A 15,116-nucleotide genomic window follows, 5' to 3' on the forward strand; every position below is an offset into this window, starting at 1 on the left:
GTGTCACCCGCACCCAGATTGTATCCTTCTAGTTTATATCCATACGTGATGACATAACATACCCTCACGCAGAGCTAAAGTCACCCAGAGGTGGGATGTTAGGACTGGGTTCCGCTGCACTGAGCTACCACCAATCCATGACTTCAAGTGTTTTCTTCCAGACAGGACAAACAGAGAGGCTGATTTAGCCACCACCCCATTAGCCACAATAGGCCCGTGCCAACTGAAGGTAGTTGTCAAGCAACACCATTATAAGATGGTGACAACATGCCACAAATGCCCTAAAATATTGTCTTTTGCTAGGACATTGGTATCGCCCAAATAGCATTCAAATGTCATTTTTGCAACGGGTCTGAAATTCCTTGCACCTCCTTCGCTTCAGTACCATTCTTCTTCACGGTATTAAGACTTGCTACATGAAAATAAAGAGGCCCCTCCCTCAAAAACATGGCCAGAGATCTTTCAGAAAAGCCAAGGTTAGTCCCAATCACACAACTGCAAACATATTCTTGAACTATTGTAGCAGTGAGTGTGAAATGTCGACTTTCTGTGTCACAGAGTAGAGTCAGAGAGAGAGAGTGTGTGTGTATGTGTGTGTGTGTCTGTGTGTATAGGAACCAAACTATGGGGCATATTTACAAGGGAATGGAAGAGCATGGCGTTAAGCACAAAATGCTAATGCCACGCTTCGCCATTCAGAAAACGCAAGGATGAACTGTATTTACAAAGAAACTGCATATCCTGCTTTTTCCTTAGCGCGGGCACTAAATAAAGCTGTCTGCGTTGAGGGAATGGCTGTTTATGTGTGGAAAGGTGTCCCTTCCTGCACAGCAAAAACAAGGAAAAATAAAGCATTTCTCCGCGTTTGGCCATGGTAAGGCCAGGTTATCCCTGGTCTTAATTTTGGTGCTGTCTCCTACTAACCCCACCCTTGAAAATAGGGGGCACGTCAAAATCAATGGGTGTTGCAGTGGAACGCCCACCGCAACAACCTTTGCCCATCCCTTACACACTTAGTATAGCGTGAAAGGGTGCCTGTTAGAAATGGGATTTCTGGTAGGCTAAGGCATGTGCCAAAGCCAGGCAGAAACCACCACTCTAGTCAGGATAAGAGAGTTACACTCCTAAAATAACCCCTGCTCACCCCCTTGGTAGCTTGGCATGAGCAGTCAGGCGTTGGCGACCTCTCATTGAGCTTACGAAAGCACTGCGTCCGCAGGCGTCGGTTCCTGATGTCGGTGCAGGAGTTGTCGGGGCCTTGAAGTCACACACGTTGCAGTTCGAACTCCTCTCTGTTGAAGTCAGGAGCGCTGGTGTCGGCAGGTGTCGGCTGCTGTGGTGCGAAGTGCAGCGGTGTGGTATGCGGTGCCCTCAGGTCACGGTGCGAGCACCGGCTCGGTGGTGACGTCAGATGGCGTCGTCGGTGAGACCAGGGTTGCAGTGCAAAGTGAATGCGTTGCTGGCAGGTCATGGTGCAAGCAGCGGCGGCGTCGTTGCTGAAGTGCTGTCTTTGCCTGACGAACTGGGGTCAATGGCGACCGAGTCTGTAGGCCAAGGCTGCAGTGTGGGATGAGAGCGGTGCATTGTGTAACTTTATGAGCGGTGCCCTCGAACCACGGTGCAAGCAATGGCATCGATTTCGGCGTGGAGCAGGGTCATCAGGGATACCAAGTCATCGTTGTGAAGCGAGGCGGTATGGAGTGCGGGGCTCACAGGTCGTGGTGCGAGCAGTGGCTCGGTGGCGGCGGCAGCAGGCGTCCTCAGTGAGACCAGGGTCGCGTTGAGGCGTTGTGGCGGTGCCCTCTGCGGTGCCTTCAGTACACGGAGTCGGCAGCGGCGTCATAGATGGCGTCGGGTTGCTTTTTCTTCTGTTGCAGCAAAAAACACACAGTCCCCAGTGCGGAGGGCAGAAGAGCTTGAAGTATTTGCTGTTCCTTAGACTTACCCTACCTCAAGCCCTTGGAGAAAGTTACAAAAGTAGATTGCAGAAAGTTTAGTCCAGTCCTTTCACTGCCCAAGACAGAAGCAGCCACTGCAGGCCAACACAGCAAAGCACACAGCAATGTTGTATTTCCTCCTCACAACTTCTCCAGCTTTGCTTCTTGGCTGTCTTCTTGGCCCAAAAGAGTTCTAAAGTTCAGGGGTCTGGGCCCCAATATTTATATCCCAAAATCCTTTGATTACTTAGGCAGAGAGTGTCTGTGCCCAGCCAGAACCAGTTCGGCCTTCTCTGGTGTGATTTCCTGGCAGGAGGTGGAGACGGCATGGTCAGAGGCAGACCGGGCCCTTTGAGGTGCAAGGATATCTCCTCCCCCATACGCAATTGCAGCCCAGGTCTATTCAACCCTTTCCTGACCCACCTAGACTATCTGTTGCCACTCCTGCTCCCCAGCCTTCTGTCATCCAAAACCCATACAGGCAATCCACATTCCAGCAGAGGCACACGGGATGACTGAGCAAGAAAATACCTACTTTCTAAAGGTGGTATTTTCAAACACAGAATGTAAAAACCACCTTCACTAAAAGATGCATCTTTAGATTCTGAGTTCAGGCATACTAAACTTTATTCTCCTACCTAATTCCCTGGGCCAGTTATGTTTATAAGATGTTATAAACAAACTCCCCATTCTCTCCTTTGGGGAACAGGTAGCCTTGCAATAGCAAAAAACTAAATTGGCCGTAATTTGCTATCAGGACATGCCACACACAGCAGGGTCTGTCCTACCTTTCACATACACTGCACCCTGCCCACAGGGGTACCGTGGACCTTCCTTAGGGGTGGCTGACATGTAAGGAAAGGGAAGATGAGGGACTGGCAAGTGTGTGCACTGGCCAAGTCGACATGGCAGTTACAAACTGTGTGCAGACTCCGCAATGGCGGGTCAGAGTTACCTTTTCAGGGATACTCATGTGGGTGGCACAATCAGTGCTGCAGGCCCACTAGTAGCATTTGATTCACAGGCCCTGGCACACTCAGTGCACTTTACTAGGGACTAACAAGTAAATCAACTATCCAATCATAGAAACACCAATCCATAGCACAATTTACCACAGGAACACTTGCACTTTACCACTGATCAGCAGTGAGAAAAGTGCGCAGAAACACTACGCCAGCAAAAACAGAGTCAAAACCGGGAGGTCAGAAAGCAACAACTCTGGGGAAACACGCCCAAAGATGTCAAGTCTAACAGTGTCTTATTTACAGGGTGGCGTTAAGCTACATTAAGTGACTTAATGCCGTCTTTCAAATAAGGCGAATCCCCTATCAACACAGGAACATTCTGGTGGCAATAGGGGCTTGTAAATATGCCGCTATGTGTTTTCACTTTATGGGTTGCTACTCTTGTCTTCAGAAAAAGCTACTAGATGACCCTAATGTCATCTACGACACCATGATTCGCCACAGGGCATTCATTTGACAAACCAGTGCCTTCTGGGATTTATGATTCTCATACGTTTCAAGTTATTTTATGTTATTTTATGCAGATTTGCGCAGCACACTAATCACCCAAGAAGGAAAATAAGCACTTGGGCAGGTGTGGTCCCCAAGGTGTTTATTCGAAGATCCAGGTCTTCAGCTTTTGTAGAACTCAAGAAGTGAAGAGGATGCTCCTGTGTGTTGAGGGATTTCATTTAATGTCTTGGGTGCAATGTAGGAGAATGACTGACCTCCGGTTTTACTTTTGCGGATGCAGGGAGTGTGTGCGAATGAGACAGAGCGTAGGTATCTGGTGGGTAGGTGTATGTGTATGTGACTGTTCATGTATTCTGGTCCTGTGTTGTGTAAGGTTTTGCATGTGTGCATAAGAAGTTTGAATTGGCTATGCTTGTGAATGAGGAGCTAGTGAGGCTTCCTGTGATGCAGTGTGATGTGGGTGAAGAGTGGGAGGTCTTGCGGCGGTGTTCTCGATGTTCTGGGGTCTGTGTAGACATTAGGGCATAGAGAGGCCTTTGTCCAGCCTGCTGGTGAAGAGTGCTTTTGTGACATCTGTCTAGAGTCTAGAGGCAACTACTTGAATATCTTTCACAGCACGCTTAAGATCTGGTAGCAGGAGGTGCAGACTGCATTGAATTGAGGCGTCATGTTGAGCTTGTCCGCTAGCATGGTCCCTAGATTTCTTGCGTGGTCTGTGGGTGTTGGTCCTAGCTCTGACGGCCACCAGATGAAGTCCCATGGTGAGGTGCTGTTGCTGAAGACAAGTACTTCTGTCTTGTCAGAGTTGAGCTACAGGCAGTTGGTTTGCATCCAGTCTGCTACAATGGCCATGCTGTTGATGAAGTTGGTCCTGGTTGGCTTGTGCATCAGGGAAAGGATGAGCTGAGTGTCATCGTTGTAGGAGATGACGGTGATGTCTTGTAATCGGATGATGTTGGCGAGCGGTTTCATGTATATTTTGAAAAGGGTGGGGCTGAGAGTCGATCCCTGTGGTACTCCATCATATTAGTTTCTTGGTCTCTGATGTGGAGGGTGGCAGCCTGGCTCTTTGGGTTCTTCCAGTGAGGAAGGAACAGATCCTTGTATGGCAATCTTATGGAGTCTTCTGATGAGGATGTTATGGGAGGCAGTGTTGAAGGCTGCAAAGAGGTCGAAGAGGTCGAAGAGGATGAGCGATGTTGTTTCTACTCGAGCCAGGAGAATTTGAATGTTGTGGGTCGAGTGTTGTCTAGAAGATGGTGACGTTTGAGGTGGGTTGTGAGTTGCTTGTTGATGACCTTTTCAATTACTTTGATTGGGTAGGGTTGGATGGGTCGGAAGTTGTGCAGTTGATTCAGGTCAGCTGTAGGCTTCTTTAGGAGGGCGTTGATTTCTGCAAGTTTCCATTCATCTGGGAAAGTGGTGGATGTGATTGAGGTGTTGATGATGTGGGTCAGGATTTTGCTGATTGGTGTTGTTCCCAGGTTGTAGATTTAAAGGGGCTTGGGTCCATTGGGACCCCTAAGTGGATAGTCTGCATGACTGCAGTTGTATTTTTTCTGGTGAGGGTTGTCCATTCGGTCAGGTGACCATCTTGGTCTGTGGTGGATAGGTTAGCGATGAGCTCTTCGGTTGGGTTAATGTTTGAACAGGGGCAGCTCCTCCGTTATGGTGGAGGAGCGTCACCCTCCCTGCTGAAAGCCTGCGGAGGCAAAGGACAAAAATAAAATGAGAATAAAACATTTTTATTATCATTTTATTTTTGGCCCTACAGGCTGCGAGCCAAGGGAAGGGTGTGGCCTCTCAGACTGACAATGCAGCACCAGGGAGGCGAGGGACTGATGGGCACTGCCAAATGGGCATGATAGTTTGATCGGCCCACTGAGGCCAGCCATATTGTCATGTTCAGCTGGGTAGAGAAACCAACACAGGCTTCCAGTCAATGTCTCAGCACCGAACCGAGGTGCTCAGACCAATCCTAGCTCTGCTCACATGCTGGGAATACTATATGGGATTGGAAGCTGGGATCATTTCCGGTCTCCAGAGCAGGGGCGGGATTCCGGCACTCCGGTTTCCCGTCCCGCGCTACCCTCGGATATTTAATCCCCGATCTCCAGCACCCCCTTGCACAAGCCGAGGACTGGTACCTAAATAGGTTTGAGGAGCGGGGCGAGATCTTTAATTGAAGTAAGTGACTAACAACACACGCAGACACATTTTGTGTCTGATCACACTAGCGAGATGTAGAATCGGCCCCTGTGAACCTCACAGCTTAGAGACTTTTGTTTTTCCTCCCTCCCGCATTCTTTAATCCCGCTCAGATCTTTTTCTTTATGGCTACCTCAGGACTGCCCACAGTATCCTACCCGTCCTGTGTGACACTCTCAGCCTCCACAAGTAGGGTAAGGTACTGAATGAATGAGGTGGAATGTACAGTCTAGATGAATGTATGATGCATGTATGTACGCTCACTACAGACATTTTTAAATGCACTTTACTGAGGAAAATACGCTGAATTGCTATTCTGAGAGGCCGGCACCTGGTGCAGGCACTTTGATATATACAAAGGCTAACACGCAGTTAGTCTTAGCATGCGAATAAAATCACCACTTCACAAATACCTGTCACATAGAATCAGTGTGTTACAGATGAAGAGATGAGTGGCACAAGAGGGGATGAGACTGATGACACTGGCATGCCCATGATTATGGTATGCTTATATGTCTGGTCTCCACTTTGCACCACAATTGTATTAAGCACAACAGTAATACTGTATCAAAGTCATTTTTCAATGTTGTATGTTGTCTGTCACTGTCCTTTGTTTTTATTCACAGATGGACGTTCACAGTTAACAGACACATTTGCTGTTACATACATATGAGGAGTAGCTACTCTGCCCTCGCATCACTGACAGGATAGGGACTTCCCTTTCCAGTAAATCTCACAGAGGGGGTATCCATTTGCCCTGAAGAAAGTCCAGGACCTTCACGGCCACCCAGGACTGAAACATGTTGGCACCAGGGTCTTAGGACCATAACACTCCTACGGACCCGTTTTTTACGAATTTTTAATAACCCAGACAGACCCAAGAATAAAGGGACACCAGGGGTCTGCCTGAGGTTTCTTAATCTTTAACCCCCCTGACCTCCATTTATCTAAAGAGCTCCCAACACTGTGGTTGAGCCCACCCCTAAATTTAGGAGTCGGGGTGACCCGATGATGAAGCATGACACCACTAGGGTGTGTGAGGGTAATTAAACAAAAGGTTTTCTTCCCAACATTCAGTTAGGTGCAACCTTTCACTAGAGAGCCCCCCCCTTACTCTTCCCCCTCCCCTTTTGTTCCCTTTTTTTCCTTGTTTCTCGTGTGTAGTTAGTTAACCAACACCATTGACCACAAGTTGGTCCAATGGGGTATTTTTTGTGATTGGAATTGGAAGCTGGGAGCCTGTGCAATATCCTGCAGTTCCAGGATCGGGAGAAATGCGGCAGCCGTTGGAGCAGGTAAGACTTATTAACTTTATTTATAGTTCAGTTTTTTTTGTGTATCTCCCCTCCCTCCACCCTACCACTTAGCAATACGAGTGGCCGCTACTGTGTGTGAAGTTGCTGTAGATATTTGCGATTTACTATGAAAGAAGATGGATAAGTTGTCACAGAGTTATAGGGAGGCAACGATGTTGCTGACAGTGGCGAAGGCAAGGTGAATTTCTTAACGACCAAGAAGCTCTCCTTGCAGCTGTTGGAGCTTCCTTCGATGCAGTCCACTAGTATTTTTTAGGTTGAGCCTGGGCAGTGCATGCACTGCTCTGTGAGCCATGCTGTATTCGAGTATGTACTAGAAGCCCTACCCACACTCCGCCCATATTTGAAATTGGCTTGTGTCATTGTCCTTCGTAACTGCTGGCTTCTGATTCGTTCTTAGGTTGGTTAGTCCCTCCTTAGTAGCGCCTTGTCTTACTTTGTAACCTCCCATGAGTACTGGTCCTTTTACAACGGTTGTTACATGGTATGTCTTCTTTAGTCTGTAAACAATCTTTTTTTTATGAGTTTCTATTACTGCAGGAGGGCAGGAGGGTCTCTTATGAGCAGTTGTGACCACGGCTTGTTTAAATCGTTCAAACAGGGAGCTCTTCAGGGGCCATAGGAGACAGAAGGGAGCAACTCAGCAATGGCTTTAGGGAGGTCAAAGGTGCATGATGTAAATTCTGCTAGGTCAGGCGTGTTTATTCTGAATGAACATCCATGTTAAACATGAATATGCTTTATATTTGCTCCTCCGCTCACATGCTAAAAACCATTACTTCAACAAAGGGGTCTTACCCTCTTTTCTCAATTTGTTTCTCTGTGAAATGGATTAAAAAAAGAAAGAAACTCTTTGGCTGCAAATGTCTCTTTGGGTACACCCTCCGACAACTGCAAGCGCAAACCCAACTGGAAGCTATTGGAGCGCTCTCCTGGCAGCTCCATGCGCTTTGCTCCTTGGCTCAGATTACCTGTAAAGGGCGTGCTTTCACCCCCAGCTTAACGTTGCTCTCGCTCACTTGCTTTTCTCCCCCTACCCGCCACATTGATCTGTTTATCGTTTGCTTCCATATGCCCTCCGTGCCCTTTCCCCCAACGCACCATCATGTTTGCTTCCCCCACCCTCAGTTTTGCTTCACCACACCCACCCCATCTGTGTTCCTTCTGCTACCTTCTGTTTGCAACCCCCCCCACACACACACACACTTTTAAACAAGCTTTTGGAATGCAATAGGTCTCGCTTTTGCGAGAGTTTAAGCTATTGGCATTGTAAATGACAATGCCTTTCATTTATTTTTTAAAAACCAAAACATAAATAAAAAGCATTGTCATTTACAAAGCCAATAGCTCAAACTTGCGTAAATGCGAGACCTATTGCATTGCAGATTCTTGTTTCTTAGGGTCTCTTATTCAAGCTACTGAGTGGACTGAAGTTAGCATCAGCACTGGTTTTAGAAGGGCTATTTGGTCTGCAATATGTTTTCCATGGAGACAGGGAGTCAACTGGTGACCTAGACACCAAGTAGAATAAATATCTACTGCCCGCTAACATCTACTGTGATTGATGGTTCACCAACTGGTGGAAGGAATGACACCACATTTAGCTGAACCCACTTTTTGGATCTGGACAATTGCTTGATGTAAAAACAGATATTGAGCTTACAACATCTGATTTGTGAAAAAGGTGCAATAATGGGTCTTTAGTACGTCCCTCATTTCTCCCTGCATGAAATATTCCCTCTGTTTTAGTATTTAAGCAGAGCGTTGGCTGCCACAGATACTAAGCACTGAGAATTACACAAGAAGAAGAGATGACGTCTCCACTGTAAACCGTGAACTACAATTGTCATGTCCTTTATATAGGACCCAGCTTACAAATACACAGCTCACATAGGGTCAGATTTACAAGCTCCTTGCAAAACTTTTGCGCCACCGTTGTGTCATTTTTTGTGAAGCAAAACGTATACAATGCGCCACATTGTGGCCCATTTACAACGTGATCCATCTAGGGAGATGCGTCACCTTGTAAAGCCCTGCGCCACATTATACCTGTGTCAGGTATAATGTATGCAGGGTGGGCGTTCCCACAGGGGAAAGCCTCGTAGAAGTGACTTCACTGCACCAATTCTAGGACGCCACTGCGTCAAAACCCTACGCCTGGTCAGAGCAGGTGTACAGAGTGACACAGTGTATTAGGAAAAGGCCTACCCATGCATTGCTGGAGTTGCGTCGTGTTTGTGACATGACTCCAGCAATGTGTGACTTTTGCATCAACAGATGTGTCAACATTTCTGATGCATCTGTCAACCCTTGCGCCATGGTGAGCCGTTGTGTAAATACGGTGCATACATGGTGGAGCAAGGGTTTTGCGCGCAGGCGCAGGGAAATGCGTCAGTTTCTTGTAAATAAGACCCAATATACAAAAGTACAAGAGCATAGAATACGCAGGTGTGCATATGCTATGCCTTTGTATGTGCACATTAAGCTAACAAAGCATGCATGTTATGACTTTTTAAGTCACTTAAGCGTTATGTCTAAAATGTTTATTAATGTCATGAGCAGCTCAGGTGCACTAATATTGAAACTAAAACATAACATCACAGAGCAGCAATATTTATTAAAAAAAAAGCACCCAAACACAAACTGACCAACACCCAAGCACCATGGAGGCAGCCAGAGCAGGCACAGAGGACGAGCGCAACCCCACAAGCACCCCGGACAACCAGCCCGGGACCTCAGGGATAGGGAAGGGCAAGGACAAGAAGAAGAGGAAGACGAAGTTCAGTCCGCAGGCGAACAGGATCATAGTCACGGAGGTGATGGAACACCATCAACAACTGTCCGTCACCTCCATCGTGTCATTAGGCACTAAAACTGGAATATGGTGGGACATCGTGGACAAGGGGAATGCCGTCAGAGAGCAAAAGAGGACAGTGGACGAGGTCAAGAGGCGATGGAATTACATCAAATGGAAGACCAAGGAGAAACTCGCAGCCAACCAGAAGGCAGCAATGTAGACTGGAGGTGGGGACCCAGCACCACAGCTCGAGCTGGATGACATGGAGGAGCTGGTGTCGACAGTCATCAGTGTGGATACTGTGGCCGGAGTTGGGGGACCGGACACTGCTCGACAGGACACAACACAACCGCAACAGGGTGAGTGAACCCCAGGTACCTGATGTGTCACTGCCACACAGTGCAGCCGACAACCCTCCTCCGCCCCTGATGTGTCAGTGGCACACAGTGCCCCAGCCGGTACTGTAACACCCACAGGTGGGGCACAGCACACATCCGGGGACGAGGACGTGGATGGGTTTGTGATCAGGAGGCACTAGTATACATTTCCGCCATCTAGTCTGTTCCTGCTTGGTGCCGCACACGGTCCCATGAACTACCACTGACCCCCGATACACTCCGATGCACTCATCTTGGACAGCGACATGGACTGCCATATCCTGACCAATGACACAGTGACCACACTGCGGACTGTACCCTACCTCTTCCGCAGGACTTGTCATTCCCGGATGGACTCTGGCTGTTCCTCCATGGGCCCATATTGTGTAGTGTATTCGGCATTGCCCTGTACCGCTCCAGCAGCAGGACTGCACTGGATGTGCAATAAACACCCAGGGACGCACTGATGTGTTATGTCGTTCATCATCCATGTATGAATGTGTGGGTGAATGTAGGGACAGTGATTTCCCTTGCGTCAATGATGCTCATCCTGTGGGATGCCATTAAGAGGGTTATGTTATGTTATGTTACATGGTAATTTATAGAGCGTTCGTTCACCAACAGGTCTCTAGGGTGCAACATAGCATATTGTGTTCCGGGTCCCGTGAACACTATCACAGGGACACATGCATCAGTTACTTCCATGTCCGGACATGTACTGAACCATGCCCAGATCCCACTTGTCATTGTTGCAAGCCCTGTGCTGGTCTGGCCTACGGCAGGCCAGGCCACTCCTCTTACGCTCTGAGGGGGGGCCCTCATTGCTACCGGTCTCAGGCGTACTCGCTGGTGGTGTGCAGGTCACATTCACATTCCCCTCTGCCGGTGGTGACTGGATGAAGGATGCTCCACGGTTCTCAACCATAAAGGGCCCATGAGTTGTTGCGGACAGGGTTAGTGGCACCCGAGGCCTTGCGGCCGTCATGGGCCTGCCACCACGTGGCGCTGACTGGGCTTGCACAGGGTTAGTGGCACCTGGAGCATTGCGGCTGCCACAGGCACCCTGCCACGGGACGGTGACAGTGTAGGCCAGAGCCAATGGGCAGCGCGGGCCTACCGCCACGTGGTGTCGCTTCCGGGATTACAGAGTTGGTGGCACCTATTGGGCTGAGTGGGTGTGCAGCCTGCGATGAGGCCGGGTGCCCTGGTATGTCCTCTGCCATGGAGTAATCAAGACCCAGCACCAAACGTGAGACCTGGTGGCCTGCGGGGCGGCATGGTGTGGAGTATGCCGTGTCCGCGGGCCCCGGGCTTGTGACCTCCTGTCTGCACACCGGTGGCGGAAGGTGAGCAGTGCGGCCTGGGTGTGCATGGGCGGGCATGCTCAGATGGGCGGTGGGAGGGGCTGGGGTGCCTCTGTCTGGGTGTACATGGGCGGGCAGGTGATGTTGTCTTGTGCGATTGTGTGCACTGTACCGAACATGTATCTGGACTCTGTTTCAGATGACGGGTCTGTCTCAGATGTGTGACCTAATGGACTGCACTACATGCCGGCAAGTGGTTCGAAAAACACCGTGTGGCCTGGGTGCGCAGGGGAAGCGCTCTCTCTCTCCCCCTCTCTCTCTCTCTCTCCCACTCTCTTCTTTTCTCTCTCTCTCTCTCCCCTCTCTTCTTCTTCTCTCTCTATCCCCCTCTTCCTCTCTCTCTCTCTCGACCTCTCTTCTTCTTCTCTCTCTCTCTCCCCCTCTCTTCTTCGTCTCTCTCTCTATCCCCCTCTTCCTCTCTCTCTCTCTCCCACTCTCTTCTTCTCTCTCTACCCCTCTCTTCTTCTTCTCTCTCTCTTCCCCCCTCTCTCTCTCTCTCTCCCCCTCTCTTCTTCTCTCTCTCTCCCTCTCTCTCTCCTTTGCTCTCTCTCTCTGTCCTTTGATGCGCGTAGGACACACCTTCTCATCATGATTTTTGTCTTGCTGGCTGTGACCTACCGATTGGCCGGAGGAGAACCTCAATGTGTCTTCATTTCATTTCTGTGTTCATTTTAATAAAGTTTGATTTGTTGCTTCGGAAATGAATGTGTGATGCTCATTTTTGTGATGACACATGCATGTCACCAGTTGTGATTCTGCGACATCATGCGGATAATTTTGTACGTGATTGGGTGTAGCTGATGTGGCAGGTCTTTGGTTGGGGGGGCTGGGGAGGGGGAGTCCTGGGGATGGTTGCATCGGGTGTTGTTTCCATTTCGGCCCTCTGGGCTGCATGTTCAGTTGCCTGGGTGCATCTGTTGTTCTTCAGGCGTGGTTGTGGGCTGGTCTCCCTTTTTTGGTCCAGGCTGTGGTCCGACTTAGCACCAGGTCAGAGCAGGTGTTATTTTCCTGCTGCTAACGCGCCTTATCACCTGTTTCGTGTTCTTATAGCAGTTCTGTCTGGTCGTTGTGCATGTTGTGGGGTGGTGTTGTTGCAGCTTTGGGCACGGGAGCACCTACTCTGCATCTCATTAGCGATAGTTGCGGGGGTCTTCTGTGGCGATGTTTTTTGCGGCTGCTATCGCAGGTAAACTGGTGCTGTGGGCTGTTAACACCAGCTTGTGAATGGGGTGATTTTGGCTGCGATAAAGTGCTGTTAACTTGGCGATAGTTCCTTGTGAATATGCCCCTATGTGTGCAAATAAAGAGTACTCTGTCTACCTGTTGCCATTCCCTACCTGCAGAGTGTCCCTGCTTAGCAGTAAGTGACTAAACATTGTCATTTTAGGTGAATTGTATCATTTTAGATGCACAGTATTATGCAGCCCTGCCAAGTACCACACATCAGGCATAAGACTAACGCATTTCAGTCTAGTATGTCCGCATCACTACACTGAGATGCAAAGTCACAAATTATAACTTCTTCTCAGCTGTCAAGCTGGAGTGTTGCTAATGCACCATATTGACGGAAAGCTGGAGTGGTCGCACACAGTGCTTGCATCTCCCACAGTCTTGGGGGCTGGCTCGGCTGCTCACACCTCTAGCTGCTACTCTGCTACATCGAAACTCATAATGGGATTCACCCAACACCGTGTGGCATTACTGATGCGGTCACTAATGTCAGGAGTCAGTGGCAAATGGCTACTACAGACAGAGGGCCTTATTTAAGAGGGCTTTACGCTGCTGTTGCGTCTCTTTTTATGACGCTGTGGCGGCATAAAATTATGCCACACTGCGCTCTATTTACAAAGTGACGCATCTAGGCAAATGCATATTTATAAACCCCTGCGCTACATTATATCTGCGTCAGGTATAATGTATGCAGGGTGGGTGATCCCCACAAAAAAGTCTTGTAGTAGTCGCGCAGTGAAATCCATGAGATTTCAATGCGCCACTTCTAGTGCGTCACTGCGTCAAAACCTTACGGCTGCTTGAAGCAGGCGTAAGGAGTGACGCAGGCCCTTACACATGGGGCTTGCCCCATGTGAAAGAACACATTGCTGGAGTTGCATCTGTTTTCAGACACAGTCCAGCAATCTGTCAATTTTGCACCTACAGATACGTCAGGAATACTGACGTATCTGTAAATCCTAGCGTCATGGGGCACCGCACAATAAATACGGCGCATCCATGGTGTCGCAAGGATGGCGCTATGAAAAGTGTTGCATCGCTGGTTTCTCCCAGCGATGTGACACTTTTCATAAATGAGGCCCAGAGTAGGCGCCGCGGGCGACAGTTTATGAGAATAAAGTTTTGCCTCCTGGCAATGGCAGCGCAGCTCACTGCTGCTTGCACCACGGTGATAATCGAAATGATCCCCCGACTGGAACTGACCCCACCGGCTGCTGGGATTGAGTGAACCATGGACCGCAGCGGCCACTGGAATTGTTCCCCAGCAACCCAGAGTACACAAGTGCAATGTGCAGCGGAGTCTCAGAATCATGCCCGGTGTTGCCACGGGAGTGTGCGCCGTTGCTGCCACCAAGCCCATACCGAATTACTGCTCGCCTCGCAAAGGAGTTAGTGCCTGGAGTGAGATGTCTCATAATCAAAATTTGCTTCTTTTGGAGTTATGATCAACATTCATCTATCTTCTGAGCTGCTTGTCCTGTGTTACAGCTGAACTTTGCAGCTACACGGCAGTCTGTCAGCTCATTGTAGTTTTCAGCATTATTAGTCTGTCACACTAACTCGTTTACAGTGTCTGCATATGTGCACAGAATTTTTATAAAGTACTGCGCCCGACAATCTTGTTTATTGTTTAATATTCTGGTTACACATTTGTTCAACAGTGTGATCAGGTTACAAGGGTGCTAGGTTAGTACCCTTCCATTTCTGGTGCTTTGCAGCAGTTTTAAGATCTTCTTCAAGTTTTTTGTTGCTCAAATGGGTGTAATTCTGATATTTATATGTTTTCCTCGTCTTCATTGCTTGATTCTGCTTGTGAGAAAGTGTCACTCATAGAAATTGAATGTCACTCAAAATTACACAGAAATTATGTAAATGTCAAACATAAGCAATCTGAAACCTTGGCAGCTAATAATATGAGGGCACCTTCTGACCGGTCCTTTCACCCCACAGCAGCAAGCTGTTTGTTTTGCTCCTGTAATACTGTAAGGGAAGAAAGAAAACCACTGTTAACAAAAGCTTTCAACCTGAGAGGAATACGAACAAGAAGACAGACTATTTTAGCCTGCTTCGATCCAGAGGACTCTCAACTAAATTGCCGCTTTGTCAAATTTCTACTGAAAGTGGAGCAAAGACTTAAAGAACACGAAAATCATCTTGTGTCTTTGACATAAGAAGCAATTTAACTGTGATACCAAACATTTAGAAGCGAATTAGAGTCCCCATAATATTACTAGGGGTTGAACTGTTGACTCTAATTGAATCCCCCTAAGGACAACCAATGAACTAGAATACCTTTCTTGAATGCTCCTTTTCCCTAAATCACGACCTATGCTTGCCTCCTACCATTAGAAATATTTTGATACTATAGATTTTATATTCGAATTTTGCCTTACCATGAATTTCAGGTTT

Source organism: Triturus cristatus, chromosome 3_2 (genome assembly GCF_964204655.1).
Source record: "Triturus cristatus chromosome 3_2, aTriCri1.1, whole genome shotgun sequence".
In the NCBI taxonomy this organism is placed as follows: Eukaryota; Metazoa; Chordata; class Amphibia; order Caudata; family Salamandridae; genus Triturus; species Triturus cristatus.